Source organism: Patagioenas fasciata, chromosome 9 (assembly GCF_037038585.1).
Source record: "Patagioenas fasciata isolate bPatFas1 chromosome 9, bPatFas1.hap1, whole genome shotgun sequence".
In the NCBI taxonomy this organism is placed as follows: Eukaryota; Metazoa; Chordata; class Aves; order Columbiformes; family Columbidae; genus Patagioenas; species Patagioenas fasciata.
In genome coordinates, this window is record NC_092528.1 from 31,237,000 (window position 1) to 31,246,717 (window position 9,718).

The following is a 9,718-nucleotide window of genomic DNA, read 5'->3' on the forward strand; positions in this document are numbered from 1 at the left end:
GGACCCCTTCCACACCCACCGAACCCCCGCGCCCGAGTCTCGCTCAGGATTGCGCTTCCGCCATCCCCCCAGTCCCACCAGGACGAACTGGGCTGGGAACCCCCCCCCACCCAACGCCGACTGCAGCGAGCCAGCGAGAGCAACTGCTCGGCCGCCACTGCCTACAGACAGACCTGCGAGCAAAGACCATGAATTATGCTAACTTCCGCAACTACATAATAACATACCGGGGAAATTTTAAATGACAATTATCTGCTTCCAGTAATTAAACTGTTTTGTTGATACTCCTCAATATAGAAACTATCTATTACCTTGTTAATCTACCAGATCTCTAACATCTTCTGCCTGGAGGGTGAGGGACGCAGGTGAGACACCTGCCCAGGAGGGTCTGAGCTGCACATGGAGCTGCTGACTTCTCGAGTTGTGGTGCAACTTGAGCCCAGAGCCACGCGAAGCTCGTGTGGATCTGGCACGCGGCACAGCTGTGCTTCACACCACTCCCGACACAGCCGGCACTGAGGAGGATTTTGTGGGGAAATGAAAAGAAGTCACAAAGCCGGGCTGTTCCCAGCACAGGGAACGCTGTGCCGTGGATGTATGGAAACCATACACTGCTGCAGCCAAGGGGAGTTCCCACACGACAGCTCTGACGCTGCTTCCTAACTCAAGTGAATTACAAATTGCTCACACAATGCCCCAGTTTTGCCCGCTGATTCAACAGCTTCATACACAACGAAGCATCCCTGGACTCGGATCCTTGCCTGCCTTTAAAAGTAAACTGAATCCCATGATGGCTTTGAGGAAAGGAGACAATAAATACGCTGTCACTTTCAGAGACCAGACTAAGAAACCTGTTGCTGTGCATCTTTCTCCAGTAGCCCCAGCAAATAACAGCTGCACAATCCTGTACCTTCAGGTGTTACTCCACAATTACTGTTAATTCATATACACAACACGTAGGGTAATAAGTTTTCAAACTTTTCTCGAGTCTGGAGACTAACTGGTCACAAAACCTGGAATGTCCAGTCATCACCACCGCTCTTCTATTTCAGCATCTCATTTCAAGTAAGACTGAAGAGCTTGTGTAGCTCAGAAGCCTGGCCTTTAAATCCACGGCAGTCCAACTCGATTTTACACTGTTCTAGTCCATCCCGATCCAACGCCAGCTGAGGAAAGCAGAGTGACACGGGCCTCACAAAACGTACATGGCAAAAGGGGGTGCTGGAAGCACAGAGGCCAGCTCAGCGTCACCCAGCGCCCCGTCCGGTCCCTCACCACCGGCCACCTTCCCTCCTCTGCTCTCTGGTTAAGTCACCGCGGTGCTGGTGCTGGTGTGTGTCAGCACCGCGAGGCTCAGCCCGGCAGGAGCCTGCGCTCCACCGCAGCTCCCAAGTGCAAACAGCCCGCGCTCACCCTCAAACCTCCCCTGCAGTAATGAGTATCACCGGTTAATTATACATTATGCAAATTACTTCCTTGTGTCACTTTGGAACGCGTTGTCATTTCATTAGAACCTTGTTTCCGTGGTGCTAAAGACATGGTCCAGTTATGCATTCAACGTTGTTATTCACTATTTACCCCTCTCCCTCCTGTCCTCAGCCCTCTCTGTAGAACCTGCTCTCGTGCAGTTTCACTGTCTCTGTCACCATGTTTTGCAGCGTATATTCCGTTCCTCAAAAAGTAATCATCACAAGAAAGAATTCGAAAAAAAAAATTATCTATTTTTCTAAACCAACCATTTAATACAGATGACATCCCTGCATTTTTCTCTCCCATTACGCTAACATCGTAACAAACTCATTTGTTTACAGTAAAGAGATGCAAAACAAAGTTCCGAATTCAATAACTTTCACCAAAAAAACAAACCAACAAACAAAAAAACCCAAACAAACCCCAAACCAAACAGAACCACTATTGGCAGCCAGCCCGTGCCGAAGCTCCCGGAGCGCCCGGCAGCCAGCGTGCCCGCCGCGGGGACCCGTCCCGCCGCGCTGCGCACGCACCGCACCGCGCCGCTGCCGTCCCTGCCAGGTTACCGTCTGCTTTACAGATCCACCCCATAACCGGGCTCCCGGAGCAGCCGCAGTGCCCGGCCCCGCACAGGCCCGGCCCGGCCCTCCCGCCCGCGGGGCTGCCCCTGCCCGCGGCCCCGGGCCGCGCCGCTCGCCCCCGCACCTGCCCCGCACGGCTCCCGCCTGGCGAGCTCCCGCCGCCGGGCTGGGCCCCCCCGGCCCCGCCGCCCGCACCGGCACACGGGCAGGCAGGGCCGCGCCCGCCCCGCCGCGCAGGCGGCTCCCCCCGGCCCGCGTCCCCGCCGAGCGGAACCCCCCGCTCCCCGTCCCCGCCAGGCCGCCGCCCGCGGGCCCCGCCGCGCCGGGGAGGCCGCCGGGCCGGGCGGGCGGTCGCGGCGCCCCGGGCACCTGCAGCGCCCCGCCGGCACTCACCTCGGGCATGCTGGCGGGCGCGGCCCTGCCCGGGCGCGGCGGTGCGGGCGCGGCGGCCCGGCCCAGTCAGGGGCTCATGCTGACAGCGCCGCCGGCGCGGCGGGCGGGAGCGGCGGCAGCGGCCCGGGCTCCCCGCGCCGGCCCCGGCCCCGGCTTCCGCCGCCGCCCCCGCCCCACCCGGAAGCGCCCCGGCCTCGGCCCCGCGGGCCGCCCCGGGCCCGCCACGGCCCCGCGGGGAGCCCCGGCCCAGCCCCGCTCACCTAAGCCCGGCGCAGGCTCCGGGATCCGGGCGACACGAGCCCGAGGACAAGGTGACGAGCGGAGGCGTCGCGGGCTGCCCTCCCCCGGGGACTCGCCGCCTTCATCCTCCCCGCGGCGGCGCGGCCCGGCGCCTCATGAGTCACGGTGCCCGGGCCCCAGCACACGTGCCCGGCCCCGCCGCCGCCTCCGGCTTCGGAGGAAAGCGAAAAAAAAAAAGGCGGGGGGAGGGAACCAGTGGAAAATGTCTGCGCACCGCCGCCCGGCCGGGCCGCTCGGCCTGCGGGCCTCCCGCCGCGCCGCCCGGCAGAACGCTCTTCCTTCTGCAGCCCCGGAGCCCTCGTCCTCTAACGAGGCCACGGGACCCATCTTCTTTCTAGAGCAGGCAAAAAAACCCGTGCTTTTATGCCGTTTCCTGCGCTTCCTTCATCTTCCGCAGATCGGTGATTTTTGCCCATGTGGCCCCAGCGAAAGGAGCCTGGAGGTTACACTGATGTGGGGTCTCACAGAGCTGCACCAGCCAGTGGGGTGGTCCCCAGGGGCTCCCCGTGGGCCCCAGGGTGAACCCCATGGTGCCCAGGGTGATCCCACCTTTGTGGGCCCTGGGGTGACCCCCATGGCACCCAGGGTGGTCCCCAGGGGCTCCCCGTGGCCCCCAGGACAACGCAGGCACACTGGCCGGAGCAGATGGTCGGTGCCCACCGCGACAGCCAAGCACTGCTCTAAGCTCCCACGCTCCAGAGAGACCTCCAAGACCAGCAGCCCCTCACCGAGGCACTGGTTCTGCTCTGGCCAGTGTCACAGGGCAGGGTCAGGCCTGCCACGCCAGTGACGCTGACGGGACCAGCGCAGAAAGAGGCGCTACAATAGTACAGATTAGTCACAACGTATATGTGTCCCTTGCCAGATCGCCCACGTCTAGGGCCACGCATGAAGGAGTCTCAACAAAACAATGTGGCGCTAACCTAAGGGACAGAAAAAGAGAAGGATGTACACCTAAACAGGCGGAGAGACAGGCAGGCTGCTGGGGGTGTGTGCCATGGCATCGGGGACACGCGGGGGCTGTTCCCACCCATGTCGGCTCACTGGGATGTGGGACAGGAGCTCCGGAGACGGTGTTGGGGACAAAACAATGGAAAGAAGTGGAAACAGCCTGGCAGTGGCAAGACTAGGGGAAGCACAGCAATGATCTTCCAAGATTTAAGGACACTGTCAAGAGCAGGGAACAATCTTGTCTCTGTATTTATGGTGGTGAGGGCAAGAAGATGGGCTTAAACTGCAGGGAGAGAGATTCAGGCTGGACTTAGAGGGAAAAAAAGGCCTGACAAGGGTACAGAACCAGGGTTAGACACTTGTCTGGAGGAGCGATTTAGGTCCACTCCACCCTGCCTGGGGCGAGGGAATGGATTAAGTGACCTTTCGTGGCCCCTCTTCCAGCTCCGTCCTCTGCCCCTGCCAAGGTTTACTCCTTTTGATCTACACTTCTGCTGCGCGGTCTGCCCACCCCCGGGCTCACAATATACCTCTGATATGGGTCATTCATTTTCTTTTTTTCTGTTTGCCATAGAAGAATCCCGTGCCTTTGAAAACGAGGTTTTTCAGTTTTCTATATTTTACCATTTTAATAAAATCAGTGGCAGCGTTCTCTGACTTTGACTTTTGATATCCAGGCAGCAGTCATGTGTCTGAGCCAAACTCACACCCTACAAATATTTGCGCTGATTCCAGGAGACATCTTGCTTAGTATTTTTTTCCAATTATTATATCATACGAAGCAACTGTTTATTGCTAAGGCTGACTGCATTTCAATGCATATACACATAGGTTTTTTTAAAAAAAAGCTCAATTATTCCCTTTTCCATTAAACTTTTAATTTCAATTTCTGTTTCCTCCCATAGGGAACGTTCCAGAGAACCGTTACCTCATGGCGAGCGCTCCAGCAGTTTCTGTTCCTCCGGGTGCCTGTTGCTCAATGTAACGGTAGCCAATTAGTCAAGATGAGGAAATCCCCTGTCCCCCAGGCAGGCTCTGCCCCGGCAGCCCTGGCGCCGCAGCCCAGGCCATGCCCGGCCCAGCCGCAGCCCGTGGGCACCTCGGCGTGGGTCACAGTGACTGGCGCAGCCGCCCACGGTACCGGTACCGTGCTCCTGCCTCTCGCCATGGATGAGAGTTACTGCAGGGAGCTTCTGCAGAGGCTTTTACCACCCTTGGGTTTGGAAAGCGTTATAAAACGGACATGTCAAACTACTGCAGCTCCACCTCCATAGAGCTTTCTCTTTGCTTTGGCTGTGGAAATTAAGAGCTATCGAATAAATGCGTGTTCACGGAGACAAAGAGTGTGAATCCTGTAAACAAGTTCTGCTGCCAGCGTAATCTACACCGTGCCAAAAAGACATCATAATGTCTATAAGGAGTCAATTTTTTTCTGGAGTCTCACAGTTGTGATGCGTCAGTGCTTCACCGGCAGGCACCGCAGCACAGGGACATGCACGGTGACAGCAGCGTACAGCCAGGCCGCTGCAAGGAGCTGGGTACCACACTTCAGAAGTTAAAACACCGAAAACTATAGGAGGCTTTTCCATGGTTAAGTTTTCACATTTGGTCTGACCTCAGGCCGGTGCCCCAGTCCAGCACAGGCACCTCAGCGAGGGGCTGGTTGGATGCTCTTGTGCACGTGCTGCCCAGGCTGTCCTGCACCCCACAGCTCTCCTGCTCACCCCCTTGGTGTGCAAACAGCAGATACTCCTGCTCACCCCCTGGGTGTGCAAACAGCAGATACTCCTGCTCACCCCCTGGGTGTGCAAACAGCAGATACTCCTGCTCACCCCCTGGGTGTGCAAACAGCAGATACTCCTGCTCACCCCCTGGGTGTGCAAACAGCAGATACTCCTGCTCACCCCCTTGGTGTGCAAACAGCAGATACTCCTGCTCACCCCCTTGGTGTGCAAACAGCAGATACTCCAAACACCTCTGTCCTTTACACCTGATGCTTCTTGCTGACTCTATTCCAAACGCCACCACCTCTGCTCTCCGCTGTGTTTGGCGTCACTCCCGCAGCGGTGCTCCCGCCTGGCAGCACTCGGGGGACACTGTGACAACCTGTGGCTGCGGCTGGAAAACAAACACAGGGACACAGGGCCCCCCCCACAGGGTCCCCTTGTTGGACGTGCTCTAATTTCAGCCGCTCTGTGTTTCCACAGCCTGGGACTCCCATGCCATGTATTTTTTCAGACCGTGAGGCTGGTGTTCATCTCATCGACACCAATAACAGGCTACAAGGAAACGACCAGGCACACAGACATCAGACAAGAGGAGGACAAAACCAGAGTTTATCTCCAGTATCAGAAGTGTAACTCACTTGCGTTAAACACCTCTGTCAACACAGACACCTTGTTCCAACTTCAGTTCTCCACCAAACACACGGGGTTGTATTTCTGCTACAACTTTGGCTTGCCATCTTCTCCCTCTCATGCTTGTCTTTTACCCCCAAACCCTGCCATTTGTTTGTAATTCCCAGCATCACTTGCTACCTGTGCCCAGTTCTTCCAGAATGCATTTATTCTTACCGTACACATGAAAAAAATCAGCACTAAAGTGGCGTCTCCACTGCAACTGAATGCTGCCTTTATTCATTTATAGATACTGAGCTTCTGTTGACTCCTGAAATTTCAAGTGATTGCTCAGAATTACATCCTCCACATCCTTCAGTCCATAACAGAATAAGCCAAAACGCTTTGCTGTTTGCTTTGAAATGTATTAGGCTTGGAGAACAGAAGAAATTGGCCTTAAAATTTGCCTTTTTTCTTGATCTGTACTCAGGGCTGAACTAAGCAAAGAGTTATGTTTTGTGAAATTAGGTGTGCTTTTCAGCTTTAATAATTTTCTGTTCATCTCTTTTGGCTTTCTTATAGAAACTGAAGACTGAAAAGGTATGAAAAAACATTCCTTTTTCTTCCAGGAGAATATGCCGTGGATTTTCATTTTTGTTTCAAAGAAGTTCAATCCAGATCAGTAAAAAGTTCACGACAATTGGTATCCCGTGGTATTTTATATTTGCCTGACTCGCAGGACTTTGCCTGTGGTTGCACAGAGCGGCAGCGGTACAGATGCGCGGCTCAGATAACGGCAGCGTTGGGCGCACATGCCTCGGGAGTCCCTGGGAACGAGCGCTGTAATGGATCATTGCTGCTCTTCCTGTTTCTGTTCTCTCACAAAGAACGACGCGAGGCCGTTTCCTCTCTGCACGCTGACATCAGTACGCCGGGCATTTTTGTGCCGCTCACAAAGTTTTCCCTACAGGCTCCTCACCGCCCAGATCACTCTTCAATAGCTTCAGCAGGCCGGTGTCTGCTTAAGCGATCCTTTCTACACTTAGAGCCAGCTGTACAAAATAACCGCTGGCTAAACCGGGCCTCCCGCTGCCCCGGGACGCAGGCACCGAGGCGCTCACAGCTGCACAGCCGGGACGTTTGTGCCCTGTACGTCTGGGATGCCCTTGCTCCCTATAGCCTATATAGCGAACACATTCCATTTCGCATGTTCCTCTTGGTGTCAGGGCTTTAGGCACAGATGCCAAGCGCAGGCTCGGCACTAACACGGTGTCCAGGCAGGGCATGGTAAAGAGACCCGTGAGGAAGCTGCGGATCCAGTGATCTTCCAGACTGTGATCTGATAACGATCAACTGGGATCCCAAACAAAACAACAGACTAATCATCTTCCGGCAGAGAAAGATAAAGAAATATGTCATTGTACACTTAGCTTCGTATGTCATTTAAACATAAAATACATCCATTAGGAGACAAGGGAAAAGAGAAACACGTATACAGAGAAAGTATTTTGAGAGACGTTTTATGGTTTAGAGTTGCTGCGCATCATTACAGCTGGAGCACGGAAAGAGGAACCCTCTAACGCAGCCCCGGCCCAAGTGAAGCAAGAGTCCGGCCCCAGAACATTGAGCAAGGCTTCCTGCCCTTCATCCAGCCCGGCGAGCACGGGCAAATCCAGCGAGCTTGACATAGGTCCTGTGGCCTCGTCATATCGTCCCAAACAGCCAGAATACAACAGGCGCAAACCAAACCTTGTACTCTAACTTCTCCTTTTGTTTGTTTCCCTGTCCTTTATTAAAAGGCAAGTACACAAGCTACTGCAAACGCAGACTAAACACAATTACAATCCTAAAGAAGCCGTTTGCTGTTATTTGTTCGACACTCGGCGGAAAGGCCTGACATTGGAGTTCAGTCTCACGGCTAAAGAAAGCAATCGTTACATCTCTCCTAGCGCAGCGCAGCTTGTGCATAACGAACTTCCGCGGGCAGCGACACGCAGCCGCCGCTGCCACGCTGCCGTGCTGAGCCCCTTTTTCTGCTGTACTGATGTTATCTACGTGTGCACTTTGGTGAAGATAACGTACAAATTTCAGACTTGGCCCTCTGACTGTGTCGTCCCTTCATTTTAAAGTCTCCTGCAACTATTAAGTGACAATATTTTTGATAAAGCAATAAAGTATTTTAAATCTCTACTAGTCTACAAGCAAATAAATGAGCAAAATCCACATGGATAGTTTCACAGTGAATAATGACATGTGCTACATCCTTGTGTTCTCTGTAACAACGGTTGCAGCTGGAGCCCGGCTGGCAGTGCCGGCTCCACTTTAGCTCTGTGGGAGCACCATGGGTGCTGGGGATGGGTGGACCCTGCTCGTGATCCCACATCACACGGAATCACGGAAACTGGTGGGACGTTCACCAGTGAGTCCCGGCGGGAAGCCAAGGGTTCACTTGTAGGGGATTCATGTCATTTCGGTTTCTCGTGGGCTTTACCGATGAGCACAAGTACGGTGGTGGGGCCTCAGCACGGGCGCCCTGCCCTGCCCTGTCCCCCGCACCAGCAGCGCGGAACAAACCGCTGAACCACCTCCTGGGGCTCGGAAAGCGCGCCAAAAAATCTTTCTCCCAACTTTTCCTGCAGAGCAAACACCCCAGGAGACCAACAGACAGAATGACAGCAAAACCAGAAGAGAAGAGCAGGAGGTACCCACAGGTTGTCCCCGTGGCCCTGGGAGCGGGTCGGTGTTTGCTCAGGGTCCCGAGGGGCTCCAGACTGTGGGGGTCCCCCTGCACCCCCAGCTTTGGGATCTGGCTGCTGCCTTGGATACTCTTCTGAACTGCAGGGGTTTGTTACTTAAACTTCGCATGATGATATTGTACGTTTAGTGCTAATTTCTTTAACATATCGCTTAAATCTCCCCTAACTTCTCTCAAGACAGCCAGAACTATATGCCAAAGTAGGTGCAATGAAATGCAGATGTAATAGAACAACCTATCTTGCCGAACAACTTACCGTACCCACTAAACAACCGCACGCTACTCTGCTGCAAATCTGCACAGCCGGCAAGGGCCACAAAGCGGGGTAAAAAGCAGAATTCTTACCTGGGGACCGTCCTGCAGGGTGCGTGGAGCGTGGAGCGTGGAGCGTGGAGCGTGGAGCGTGGAGCGCGCTGCAGCCCTGCCAGCGGCCACCGCCTCCTTCGGCCGCGCGCGGATAATTACAACGTGCGCTCTTCGCAACCGCGGGACGGCGGCCTCGGGAGGGGGGAAACAGTGAAAGGCCACAAGAACCACGCTTTCCAAACTCTACAGGTCTGAGGATGTGAAATCAGCTATTTGCAGCAGCACACAGCAGTAACCATGGCGATGCGCTGGGGTTTGCATATATATTTTCTTAAAGAAGCAAATATTACTTTCAGCCAATTAAAAAAAAAAAGAGATGTAAGGGGAAGTGCTTTTGCATCGCAGCTGCACCCCGAGCTGCGGCGGGGCGGGCTGCTGGGGAAGCTCACGTCTGGGCGCAGATGCACGGTTTGAAATGCACCGGTTGGAGACGCCGCCATTGTGACCCGTTAATCTGCCCCTTGGCATCTGGCAGCGCCGGGTTCAGGCGGCCCGACCAGGCCTGCCCGCGGTGCCCGGCGGTGGGGCGATGGTGGGGTGGCGTCCCTGGGGCTCCCTGCCTGCTG

At 55.1% G+C, this 9,718-nt stretch overlaps 1 protein-coding gene across 9 annotated transcripts in view; it reads right to left on the reverse strand.

Moving 5' to 3' along the window:
- Positions 1-9,271, reverse strand: part of MBNL1 (muscleblind like splicing regulator 1) — a 77,556-nt gene extending 68,285 nt beyond the window's left edge. For 6 of the 9 annotated variants that reach the window (XM_065844580.2, XM_065844578.2, XM_065844577.2 and 3 more), the window contains exon 1: positions 2,445-2,596. The gene's annotated coding sequence lies outside the window, so the exon portion shown is untranslated. Of the gene's footprint in view, positions 1-2,444; positions 2,597-2,704; positions 2,893-9,131 lie in introns of those variants that run through there. The other 3 variants (XM_065844571.2, XM_065844581.2, XM_065844570.2) reach the window with 3 other exon arrangements.
- Between the last annotated feature and the right edge of the window lie 447 nt (positions 9,272-9,718).